Consider the following 14,058-nt stretch of genomic DNA (forward strand, 5'->3'; position numbering starts at 1 on the left):
TGGGAATACCAGACCACCTGACCTGGCTCTTGAGAAATCTGTATGCAGGTCAGGAAGCAACAGTTAGAACTGGACATGGAACAACAGACTGGCTCCAAATAGGAAAAGGAGTACGTCAAGGCTGTATATTGTCACCCTGCTTATTTAACTTATATGCAGAGTATATCATGAGACACACTGGGCTGGAAGAAGCACAAGCTGGAATCAAGATTGCTGGGAGAAATATCAATAACCTCAGATACGCAGGTGACACCACCCTTAGGGCAGAAAGTGAAGAGGAACTAAAAAGCCTCCTGCTGAAAGTGAAAGAGGAGAGTGAAAAAGTTGGCTTAAAGCTCAACAGTCAGAAAACTAAGATCATGGCATCCGGTCTCATCACTTCATGGCAAATAGATGGGGAAACAGTGGGAACGGTGGCTGACTTTATTTTGGGCTCCAAAATCACTGCAGATGGTTACTGCAGACATGAAATTAAAAGATGCTTACTCCTTGGAAGGAAAGTTTAATATGCCTAAATGGCATATTAAAAAGCAGAGACATTACTTTGTCCACAAAGGTCCGTCTAGTCAAGGCTATGGTTTTTCCAGTGGTCATGTATGGATGTGAGAGTTGGACTATAAAGAAAGCTGAGCGCCGAAGAATTGATGATTCTGAACTGTGGTGTTGGAGAAGATTCTTGAGAGAGTCCCTTGGACTGCAAGGAGATCCAACCAGTCCATCCTAAAGGAGATCAGTCCTGGGTGTTCATTGGAAGGACTGATGCTGAAGCTGAAACTCCAATACTTTGGCCACCTGATGTGAAGAGCTGACTCAGTTGAAAAGACCCTGATGCTGGGAAAGATTGAGGACAGGAGGAGAAGGGGATGGCAGAGGATGAGATGGGTTGGATGGCATCACTGACTCAATGGACATGATTTTGGGTTAAAACCCTGGGAGTTGGTGATGGACAGGCAGGCCTTGGCGTGCTGCAGTCCATGGGGTCAGAAACAGTCGGACACGACTGAGCAACTGAACTGAACTGCACTGAATTCCTTTAAAAACAGCATTTCATCATATAGTATTTGACCCTCCTTTGTTTACAAATATTTGTTTTTCTTGTAATGCAAAAAAGAGTCATCATTACATCAAGAATAAAGATACCCCAAAGTTAGATATTTTCCCCAAAATTGTGCAGGAGTGAAAAATAAAAAAACAAGATTTTCTTTCTTTTTTTTTTTTTTAAAAAACAAGATTTTCTAACCTTTAAGATAATGCTGAAATCTTTAAATTCAGTAAAAATACTGAATTTATTATACCTTACATAAAATTACAAATTATTTAATTAGGATGTAATACATGATCATTAATATTTTTAATGATACTATTTGAAAGATAAAAAAACTAAACCATCAATATTTCCACTACCCAAATATAGCCACTCTTCCTCCTAGCCTTTTTCTTTATTGAAACACTCTTTATATTTTCATAGTTACACTCACACTATGTAGAAATTATTGTCTCTCTAAGTCAATTTTTTAAATGAAAAAGCATATTTTAGGAGGGAAGAGGTAGTTTGCTAACCTTTTGTTTCAGGAAAAAACATAAACATACATTAGAAGAAATTATAAAATGGCAAAACATTTAATAGATTCCAAAATCTTTGCTTTATTACTAAAGGTACACATGGTAATTTATGTATAAAAACTGTATTTACAGGAAAATTCAAGTTCTCGAATTGCCTGAATCCTCTAGAGTAAATGGTTTTCATTTAATTTTTTTATTTGTAGGAAAAACATTTATCTCATGCCTTATGAATGTTTTCCAAATCAAATATATAAAATAATTGCAAAGAAAAAAACTAGTTAATCTAACAATATTATTAGGTCATAAGACTTCACATTTGAGTATTTGATTGACTAATTTCATTGCCATCTATTCTGAGGAAAAATAACCCTTCTCAAAGGAATCAGACTCAAACCAGAATCCATAAACATTTTTCCCACTAGTTTTGTTTCTGAGCTTTTTTTAAAATTCCATAAAAACAACTGGGACTCTGGAATACAGCTGCCCTTGTTAGCATTCCAAAAATTAAAGCTCTGATCTGCTTTGGCCAGGAACACTCTAGAAATAATGAAGTCCAGCTTTCACATGGAAGATTAGCATGTTTAAAAACATAGCTTAGAACTGCTCTCATTGGACAAACCATCTCTATCTCTTTGAAATCAAAAAGTAACAATTAGGTGTTAAAAAATTATGAAATAAATTTACTCCAAGAGGAGGCATCCTTCCTTACATTTGTCAAGCACCATAGTATTAAGCCTCTTGGTTCCTATTTTTTATATTGAGAGCTCAGCAGTTTAATGTCAGTGGTGGAGGGGACGATGCTCCCTAACTAATACTGGGTGCTGAGCAAATGCCAGATAGTCTCTGTCCACCCTTTCTTTCATCTTCACAACCACCCCCAGTGAAACTAGACCCCCTAAAACTCAGCTCCTCTGTCAAATTAATAATTAACCTCTCTACCCAAATCTTTATTTTCTTTCTTGTCCCGCACCTGTTCCCCTTCAAAATTGAGGAGTATCAAAGACAAGGGGGGATTGAAACTGAGCAGAATTTCACAAGGCCCTTCCAGGTACAAAATCCCTTTTGTACCCCACTATTCTTTTTTTAGGAAAAAAAAAAAGGGGGGGGGGGTGGCCTTCCCTGAGTTCCAAAGAGCAGGATTAAGCAGTTAATGATTAGGACAACAGTCACAAAACTCCTAGCTCCTCCTGAAGGGAGATGGATCTGATGAATATCTTTGAGTTTTTCTGCAGAAACTGAGACCCCCACCCAGGTGGAGGATGGTGACTGCATTCTGACCACAAATACCTCAGACTGGCTGGAACCCGGAGGCTGAGATTCCGGATACATCACCCCACTACCTCACCACCTACCAATCAGAAGAATGCCCACGAGTTGCTCACACATCCTATGAACCTTTCCTCTAACACTATCTTTAAAAACCCTTTCCTGAAAGCCAGAGTTTGGATCTTTTGAGCACAAGCTGCCTGTCCTCCTGGCTTGGTCCTGTAATAAGTCTTTCTCTGCTCCAAACTCAAACATTTCAGTGTGTTGGCCCTCACTGTGTACCAGGGACGCAAGCCTGGGTTTGACAACACTAGGAGTATTATTACCTTCCCCATTTTAGATGAGGAAAATGAAGCAGATAAGCTACATAACTTGCTCCAGTCACTCTAGATTTGACTCTGGATTTGAACTCAGTGCTGAGTTCTCAATCCTTTTACAGAAAAAGGAAAAATGTCTTTATGTTCTCCACGCAGCTTTGACTACTCCCCCCCCACCACGTTCTTTCCTCTTTTTCTCTCAGCACCCTTCTGTTTGCCTGTTTTTAACAGAGTGATCTCAATGAACATTTATGATAAAATGCTGCCACCATCAAAGAGCTCCATTTTAAAACATCATACCAAGTTAAAAGACTAGAAGCCTCATCATGTCCCTTGGGACACAGACCATGTGGCTGAATTTTATTTAACCCTCTCATTAACTCTTTACTTACCCCATTTTATACATAAACTCAAGTAATTCAAGTAACTCCCCTCAAAGCAAACAGCTATTTAGTAGCTATTTATGAAGTTGAGATTTTGTACAGCTGAATTTTGAACCCACATATTGTTTACTTCAGAGTCCATGAGCTTTAAGAGGCTAAAATATGTATGCTACCATGCCTGCAGTAAAGAGGATATTTAAGACAACCCTCAGTAAACCAGAGTAACCACTGGTTACTGGCTAAGAGCTAGCACTCTCCTGAACTGATGATCTTGATTGCTTGAAAGAAAAAAGAAAGATCTAAACAGATGAAATTTTAGTTTTAAATTTGCCCTGGTTTCCATGATGTTTGTTCCCTAACAGCTGTGAATACACAGGCTGATCTGCTTATCATGGAGTGACCACTCTCTACAGGATACAGAATACTATTCTCTACATCCATGGGGTTTGGGTCTCAATCTAAATCCTCATTAGTCAAATATGATCAGCCTTTGGGAGAATCCTAAATACCTCAGAAATAGATTTAAAAGTTCCAAATTTCAAGGAATTCCAACCTAATTAGTAGTCCATATGCAATTTCAACCTTTCCTTTCCCCAAGAAGACACAAATCCAAGAGCTTGAGTGTAGCCCAGCTAATTAGGTCTTTGTCAAACAATAGCCCTTTTCTTTAAATCTGTGGCTTCTCACCCAGATGATAAAAAGCTATTTCAGCTCAAGACTTTTACTTAATTGGTTTGCACCCTCCCAGGGACCTCCTGGGCTCCTCCTGCATATCCCCACATCAGAGTGTAGGGAGAGTTCTCTGCCTGCCAGCAAAGCACAGTTCTTCTAAGATTTATGCCTGGCTTTCATGTTCAGCCACTGAATTAAATCGAAAGGCTTTGCTCCTATTGCAGCAACTACCTTCCCCAAAGAAAGCACCGCTTTGGAAACTTGGGCATGTCAAAGGAAGTTTGTTTACCATTAGAAAAGTCCAGCAGAATTAACAGTGAAGCAATTCTTTTGTAGCCTTTGGCAGCCTCTATGGCTAAGGACCCCAGATCACAATAGCCCCAATCACCCAAACTTGGAAGGCAAAACACACACTGAAAAACTAGCTGTTGTAAAATCTTTACACTCAAAACTGTTAACTTTTTTAAGATTCTACTGATACTTATTAAACCTGCAAAATTAAAGAAGCTCCTAATTTGGCAATTATTGCCTTATGTTGTAACTGTATGGTATATGTACACTACACAATTTTAGACCTAAAGATACAGTAATTATTTTCTCAAATTGCTTCATTTTTTCAGAAACTTAAGGCCCAGAGGGTTCAAGTGTCTTTTCCATTAGTAGCAGGGTGGGTCCAAAACCCAGATCTTCTCAATTATTTCTTAGTGTTCAAATTAAAACTTAAAAAAAAGGGGGGGAAGAAAAAAACCTCTGTTAAAAACTTGAGTCACAATTAACTGGTAAATCTGACTCCAAGAGACTGTGGGAGGAGAGAGTGACTGGGAAAAGAAGCATAGTCAATGGCACTAAATCAAATAAATGTTTTGTTCTCCGAGTGCTGGGACACTGTAAGAAAGAAACGCGGACACAAATCTTGCTTTCACTACAGCTCTTTTCCCCCAGGATGGATCAGATTTGCCGGGATGTACCACCCAATGGATATATGTGCTCAGTCGTGTCCAACTTTCTTGTGACCCCGCCAGTCTCCTCTGTCCGTGGGAATTCTCCAGGCAAGAATACTGGCGTGGAGGGCCATTCCCTTCTCCAGGGGATCTTCTTGCCCCAGGGAAAGAACCCGCATCTCCAGTGACTCCTGTAATGGCAGGCGGACTACTCACCACCAGGCCACCTGGGAAGCCCATACCACCCCATGGATGTAGAGAATAGTATTCTGTATCCTGTAGAGAGTGGTCACTCCATGACAAGCAGATCAGCCTGTGTATTCACAGCTGTTAGGGAACAAACATCATGGAAACCAGGGCAAATTTAAAACTAAAATTTCATCTGTTTAGATCTTTCTTTTTTTCTTTCAAGCAATCAAGATCATCAGTTCAGGAGAGTGCTAGCTCTTAGCCATCAAGTGGAAGTCAGCCAGGTGAGAAAGAACTCCAGAAAGGGCTTGGGGCCAGGCAGGGTGGTCACAGATGAGCAGCGATGCAACTGCCACCACGCTGACCGCGAACACACACATTGGATCCTTAGCAGAGACTTTCTGAACAAGACTTCAGGCAGCAGAACAAAAATCCCTGGCTTCCTGCCATATAAGCTGGCAGCAAATGAGAGACAATAGAAGGGACAAACTTAAACTTAGGCCAAGACAGCTCCCTTGAGGGCTGAGGCCTTCCTAGTCACGAGGAGGAGGAGCCTGCTGAGGCCAGAAAAAACCCAGAAAGACCAACATCTATCTGGACCCAGCTGCCCTTGTCCTTTCCCAAATCCAGAAAGCATAAAAGAAGAGTACCAGGAGTGTAAAAGGCATGGTGTTTTAATGCAGATAGTGAAACAAATGCTTGTAATTCTTATATAAAAGTATAATGCTTTGAGAAAATGCTTTGTGTTAAGAAAACCCTTAAGATCTCTCTTTAGCTTTGCCCAAGAACTATTTGGCCCAGATATTATACAGCCCTCAGCCCAGACATATTCGTTTGTCATTTTACTTCAAAGACTTCAGGGTAGGCAGTGGGATAATACAGTTGTACACTGAAGTGACTTAGCACATAAGCACGCAAACTGATTTTAATCCGCACTCTGAGGGCAGCTAAATCACATTTCTTAGGGGTGGTTTTCTGCACTGGACAAACCTTCACCAAGAGTCAAAATTCCCAAGGTTGCTTGGGCAAACACTTCAAGCATCTCCATCTGAATCTATGCAAGAGGCATCATAAATGAACACAAAGGTCTTTGATACAACCTGTTATTGTGTGAACTGACCAGTGCTCAGGCAACAGGGACGGGCTGGAAACGTGGGAGGGACAGTCCTACCCTCCAGAGCCGAGCACCTGTCTAGCTGAGCGGCGTAGAAATTATGAGGTGGCTCTTGTGGGAAGACCCAGAGGGAGCAGGTAGAGAGGGAGGTGGGAGGGGGGAATCGGGATGAGGAATACATGTAAATCCATGGCTGATTCATGTCAATGTATGACAAGACCCACTACAATATTGTGAAATAATTAGCCTCCAACTAATAAAAATAAATGAAAAAATTAAAAAAAAAAAGAAATTACGCAGTGGCTCTTATGACTAGAACTTCATGTGCTCCTGCATCTGTCACATAACAGAGAATTCTGTCACCTGTGCCAACTACAAGGTTAGGAACCCAGCTGCCAGGCCGTCATGACACTGCTCAGACAGAACTCGTATGCTGGGATCGCAGGAAAGCACGGGAGAGTGGAGAACCGCAGCTGCATCTCAGGTTGTGTGACTGCTTTTGTGCTCGCCAGCTGTTGAACGCGTGTTCACAGAACAGTTTGGTCTGACGCACGCTTTCACTGTATCGCATCACGCGGTAGTGATACTGTGGATGGGAGAGAATACAACTTTCACTCGCTTCCTCCGCTCGCAGCAACTACTCCATGCACAAAAAGAGCCTGAGAGCTGTCACTGGCCACACCACAAGACAGATGTACCCCTGAAACCACCACCGCTCACCTCTGCTTGTATTTGCTAAAAGTTAAATGGGAAATTTCGCACACTTATGTCCCCCTCTAAAACAAAATCCTATAAAAACTATGAAGTTACATTTACTTCTGCAACTCCCAAGTATGTTAGCAACATGATTAAACGGTACAGACAAGATGCCATATACGAGTGACGTGTGATGGTGGTGGTTGTACTCGGACTGATCCCACTAACCGCTGACAAGATGAGCATCGTGGGATTTTAGGATGACTGGAGGCATGGCCTCTGAAGGTTGAGTAAACTGTGAAAACTTAGGATCCATCAGGCCCTTTGCTTTGTGTTTTGTCTTTAGGCCTTCTCAGCTTGTATATCAAATTTTGTTGCTGTTTTTCACCAGAAAAAAAAAATTATTCAGAGTATTTTGCTGCCAGTGTGGCAATTTACTGAAAATATTTGTGTATGTGTATTGATATACTTTAGAAGTGACTGATTAGTATTTGCAGTACATAATCATGAAGCAATATTCCAGGTCAAAAAAAGAGAAACTTTCAAGGGAGACAACAAGATGGTAAATATTCTCTAAATCATCTTTGTCTTCAAAGATGTTATTCACAGTCATGGTCCCAAACAAAACCGTTAAGCCAAGCTGGTCTTCTTTTCTAATTTTCCCTTTGTTTCAATCAATACAAGAACTAAGATGGAGTGTGAAGAATAGAATCCTCCTGAGAAAATAAGAGACCTTGACATCATTCCCATTACCACCCCCAAATCTGCCCTTATCATTAGACACAACTTTAGAGTCAAGCACATCTGAGTTCAAATTTCCCTCCTTTCATTACAGCTTCCTAACTTCTCTGAACTATGATTCCTTATCCATCAATCAAAATATATTTAATAATACTAACCCGCAATGTTGTTATAAGGACTTAGAAAGATAATATATAAAGAGCACCTGAAAGAAGGCCTAGCACATAATCCGTGCTCAACATATGACAGTTTTATTATTTTTCTTATTGACCTTATTTTTATGAGCAATAATATTATCACTCATTAGGAGCTTGTGTCCATAAAAATGCTTCCTCTTAACAAGAGATCCTAGAATGAAGGAAGCAATGATACTTATAAATAATTCATGAAATTTCCATGAAAGAGTAGTCATCTTCACTGCCTGGAAGTGATAAATAAATTAAAAATCTGATTTTCTTCACCATGTGATAAGAACGCAAAGGAGATCAAACTATCCTGTCATAACATAAATCACAGCAGGATCCTCTATGACCCACATCCCAGAATATTGAAAATAAAAGCAAAAATAAACAAATGGGACCTAATGAAACTTAAAAGCTTTTGCACAACAAAGGAAACTATAAGCAAGGTGAAAAGATAGCCTTCAGAATGGGAGAAAATAATAGCAAACGAAGCAACAGACAAAGGATTAATCTCAAAAATACACAAGCGACTCCTGCAGCTCAATTCCAGAAAAATAAATGACCCAATCAAAAAATGGGGCAAAGAACTAAACAGACATTTCTCCAAAGAAGACATACAGATGGCTAACAAACACATGAAAAGATGCTCAAAATCACTCATTATCAGAGAAATGCAAATCAAAACCACAATGAGGTACCATTACAACGCCAGTCAGGATGGCTGCTATCCAAAAGTCTACAAGCAATAAATGCTGGAGAGGGTGTGGAGAAAAGGGAACCCTCTTACACTGTTGGCGGGAATGCAAACTAGTACAGTCGCTATGGAGAACAGTGTGGAGATTTCTTAAAAAACTGGAAATAGAACTGCCATATGACCCAGCAATCCCACTTCTGGGCATGCACACTGAGGAAACCAGATCTGAAAGAGACACATGCACCCCAATGTTCATCACAGCACTATTTATAATAGCCACGACATGGAAGCAACCTAGATGCCCATCAGCAGACGAATGGATAAGGAAGCTGTGGTACATACACACCATGGAATATTACTCAGCCATTAAAAAGAATTCATTTGAATCGGTTTTAATGAGATGGATGAAACTGGAGCCCATTATACAGAGTGAAGTAAGCCAGAAAGATAAAGACCAATACAGTATACTAACGCATACATATGGAATTTAGAAAGATGGTAACGATAACCCTATATGCAAGACAGAAAAAGAGACACAGATGTACAGAACAGACTTTTGGACTCTGTGAGAGAAGGCGAGGGTGGGATGTTTTGAGAGAACAGCATCGAAACATGTATATTATCAAGGGTGAAACAGATCACCAGCCCAGGCAGGATGCCTGAGACAAGTGCTCAGGGCTGGTGCACTGGAAGACCCAGAGGGATGGGATGGGGAGGGAGGTGGGAGGGGGAGTTCAGGACGGGGAATACATGTAAATCCATGGCTGATTCATGTCAATGTATGGCAAAAACCACTACAATATTGTAAAGTAATTAGCCTCCAACTAATAAAAATAAATGGGAAAAAAAACACCATCCTGTCATAAAACATGCCACTTTTGCATAAAAATTGTCTTGAGCTGAAAGCAATTAAACTACAGCAAATATAGAATGTAGAAAGAGATCTCTGCCCTCACTTTATCTGCCTAAAAGTGGAACATAAGTTTCCCTTTTGGAAGGTATTCTCCCTTCCCTCTCCCACACCAGGCAAAGGAAAACAACCACTATTACTGGAGACAGAAAGATTTTAACACCAAGATTGATCTGCACAAACAAGCCTTACTAAAGCCTTTATCTTTCATTGTTGTTGCTCTTTAGTCGCTAAGTCATATCTTACTTTTTTGTGATCGCGTGGACTACAGCCCACCAGGCTCCTCTGTCCATGGAATTTCCCAGGCAAGAACACTGGAGTAGTTTGTCATTTCCTTCTCCAGGGGATCTTCCCAACCCAGGGACTGAACCCATATCTCCTGTGTCTCCTGCATTGACAGGCAGGTTCTTTACCACTGAGCCACCAGGGAAGCCCATTTATATTCCATTATTTCTCCCCCACTATATATTTACTCTCCCACAAAATACTGTCCATAGAAACCCAAACCCTCTTTCCTTCACTTAATCAATTCTCCACAATTTATTGCTCTTTGTGAAAATGGTATATGAGGCTAACTGCTTCTTTAAATCTTCGTTTTCTTTCAATAAAGGGCTCTGTGTCCTAAAAGTAAAACATTAACACCAAATAAAATGTATATGCTTTTTCTCCTGTTAATCATTTTATCAGTTTTAGTCTAATTGAACATTTCAATAACAGAAGGAAGAGGTTTTCTTTCTCTACAAATTTACATACAGTTTGAAACTAGGAAGTACTCATCTTAATTTTAGGGGAGACAAGTAAATATTAATACATAGCTTGAAAGAGCACTTAATGCTATTCCTTTTGAGTTAGATCTTTGCTACAAATTCAAGAACCAACAGAATCAGCATCACCTGGGAGCTTGACAGAAACGCAAAATTTGAGACCCTACCCCAGACCTATGGATCAGAATCTGCATCTTAACGACATCCAGGTGATGTGTATGCACACTGGACCCCTGACTATCCTCTTTGTTGTTATTGTTTAGTTACTAAGTCGTGGCCAACTGTTTGCAACTCCATGGACTGTAGCCCACCAGTCTCCTCTGTCCATGGGATTTCCAAGGCAATAATACTGGAGTGGGTTGCCTTTTCCTTCAGGGGATCTTCCCGACCCAGGGATCAAACCTGTGTCTCCTGCATTGGCAGGTGGATTCTTTACTGGTGAGTCACTAGGGAAGCCCCCATATTCCTCTACTTGCATATTTAATGACACTTTAAGCCTAGTCAACTTGGAGTGGTGGGCATTCTGTTATTCTGTTTCTAATCAGTAGGAGGTGACTAAGTCACTGCAGCATCAGTTCAGTTCAGTTCAGTCGCTCAGCCGTGTCCGACTCTTTGCGACCCCATGAATTGCAGCATGCCAGCCCTCCCTGTCCATCACCAACTCCCGGAGTTCACTCAAACTCATGTCCATCGAGTTGGTGATGCCATCCAGCCATCTCATCCTCTGTCATCCCCTTCTCCTCCTGCCCCCAATCCCTCCCAGCATCAGGGTCTTTTCCAATGAGTCGGCTCTTCGCATCAGGTGGCCAAAGTACTGGAGTTTCAGCTTCAGCATTGGTCCTTCCAATGAATACCCAGGACTGATCTCCTTTAGGATGGACTAGTTGGATCTCCTTGCAGTCCAAGGGACTCTCAAGAGTCTTCTCCAGCACCACAGTTCAAAAACATCAATTCTTCAGCACTCAGCTTTCTTCACAGTCCAACTCTCACATCCATACATGACCACTGGAAAAACCATAGCCATGACCAGACGGACCTTTGTTGGCAAAGTAATGTCTCTGCTTTTTAATATGCTCTCTAGGTTGGTCATAACTTTCCTTCCAAGGAGTAAGCGTCTTTTAATTTCATGGCTGCAATCACCATCTGCAGTGATTTTGGAGCCCAAAAAAATAAAATTTGACACTGTTTCCACTGTTTCCCCATCTATTTGCCATGAAGTGATGGGACCGGATGCCATGATCTTAGTTTTCTGACTGTTGAGCTTTAAGCCAACTTTTTCACTCTCCTCTTTCACTTTCTGCAGCATCATAACATGTTCTTTCTTTTTCTACACCCAGTTCAAGCCTTGTACAACATGTACAAGGCTCAGAATATCCATGGTGACAAATTATAAACAAATATATTCTTGTCAATGGATTTTTCAAGCTGCAGTGGCCTAACCATGAGCATCTGCCCCTTGTGCTATGGTCTCTGTAGCAGAGAATACAGTTTACATAATATGTTAATGGTGAGCTCAGAAGGTAGACACTGTTGATTTGACATTTCCTGACTTCTTGAAATACAAAAGCTCAGTAAGTCTAAGAAATACCTTCCTTAATTTCTTAGAAAAGTAATTTCATCCACATGTCTATTTCTCACAGTCCTTTTAAAATCTTTTTTTTTCTCACTGATTGACAAAAGGCTCGTTACCGAGGGCTTCTCTGGTAGCTCAGTGGTAAAGAATCCACCTGCCAATGGAGGAGACAGGGGTTTGATCCCTGGGTTAGGAAACTTTCCTGGAGAAGGAAATGGCAACCCACTCTACTATGTTTGCCTGGGAAATCCATGGACAGAGAAGCTTGGTAAGCCACACTGTCCATGCGGGTCACAAAAGAGTCAGACACGACTTAGCAATGAAACACCAACGACTCATTACCAAACTTTAGTTAGGTTCCTTTGGGCCCTCAACTAAGCCTCAGTCTTGGCCCCATTCTTGTTAGGACTGGATAGATCAGTTTCAGCAAGAATTCTGCTAAGTTAGTTTAGAGAATCTCCCACCCTGGATATCTGATCAAATTCTTCATCTCCCACTCTTAATATCTAGTCACCTCAGCTTGTCTTCAGCAAGAATCCTGTTAAGTCAGTTCAGCAAGCATTCTCCTACCCTTCTCCTCTTCATTACTTTCCATCCACTGACTCCCTCACTCTGCTCATTGGCTTCAAATCCCCAGCTCTCTTTGCTATACTGGAAGTCGAGTCTGATCTCACACATCTATTACAATAGTCATGACATTTTTCATGATAGTCCTAAGTAGTCTTCCTTAGCGTTTTAATACCTGTCAAAATAATTTTCTCTTTAACAATAAATTTTTTAGAAATTCTTAATGAGATGCAGCCAGAGCACAGAAACATTGGCAAGAATTCATACTCATAGAGAACTATGGCATACTCATACAGAACTGTAAAACACTGGCAACAGTTTGAACAGAATTTACAGAAATTGAACAGAAATTTGAACAGAATTTATTACAAGTATATCTGAGACTATTTAACTCAAAACAAAACAAGTTAAGTTATGCAAGGTTGTGATTTTTACCAGAATGCTAAATATAGTCCAAGTAAAATCAAACATCTAAACAAAAAATGTGAGGTCCCAAAATACTAATGATCTATTTGTTTGTATCAATAGTATAAATAGAAATGAGTAAGCTGAACAGAGGTCCAATAATTCTGCATTAACTCATCTCTTGGGCAGGTACCCACATCTAGTTTCACTCACACTGCTCAAGTTAAGCCCAGAAATAAGACAACAGGAGACTCTTCTCACATCCCTCCAAACGACGACAGGGTGGTTCATTCACAAAGGTCTGGGCACTCTACACAACAGTGCCCCCACTGCATCAAGCATCTCACTAGGGATAATCTTTAAAAGACCTCTAAATACTCTCAAGTCTAAAAATTAGCAAAATAGGCCAAAGTAGATGAAGTTGTAGACATCTCCTTGATTGGGTGCTTCCTTATCCACAAGTGTCTTTCCCAAGGCTGCATTCTATATAACACAAGCCAATGATATGTTCTCAAAAATAAATAAATAAATAAAACAAAAACCAAACAATGGTATCTTGATCAAATAAATTTGGAAAAGAATGAATGTTCTATCCTCCCTGAAAGGATTCATGTGTTCATTAGCATACCCTGGCCAGTGAACTAGATCCCAGGTGTTGCAATTAAAGACCCAGTGCCATCAAATAAATAAATAAATTTTCAAGATTCTAAACCATATTAGCATTTAAGGTTCTGAAAAGTTCTGAAGGAAAGGAGCTTGTAAAAACTTTCTTTAATCCATGGTTTTCCCAAATGGCAATTGGCACGGAATCACTTTTCCAAATCTTACATTGTGCCTTACTCATTGAAAATTGCTGAACTTACAGTGAGGACTTCAACTTCTTGGGGAAAGAAAAGAAGGAGGAGATGAGAAAGAAAGGTATGTTATATATAGTCCGTGAACTTTATAAAGGAAAGGATTAAGGTATGGCATTCACAACACTCACACACACACACTCTCACACACCACCATCATTACTTTCTCATCTATTAAAAAAAATACTAGAGAAATTTTGCTTTTCCTTTAAAGGTGGAGAGCTGAG

The sequence above is a fragment of the Dama dama genome, chromosome 17 (assembly GCF_033118175.1).
Source record: "Dama dama isolate Ldn47 chromosome 17, ASM3311817v1, whole genome shotgun sequence".
Lineage (NCBI taxonomy): Eukaryota > Metazoa > Chordata > Mammalia > Artiodactyla > Cervidae > Dama > Dama dama.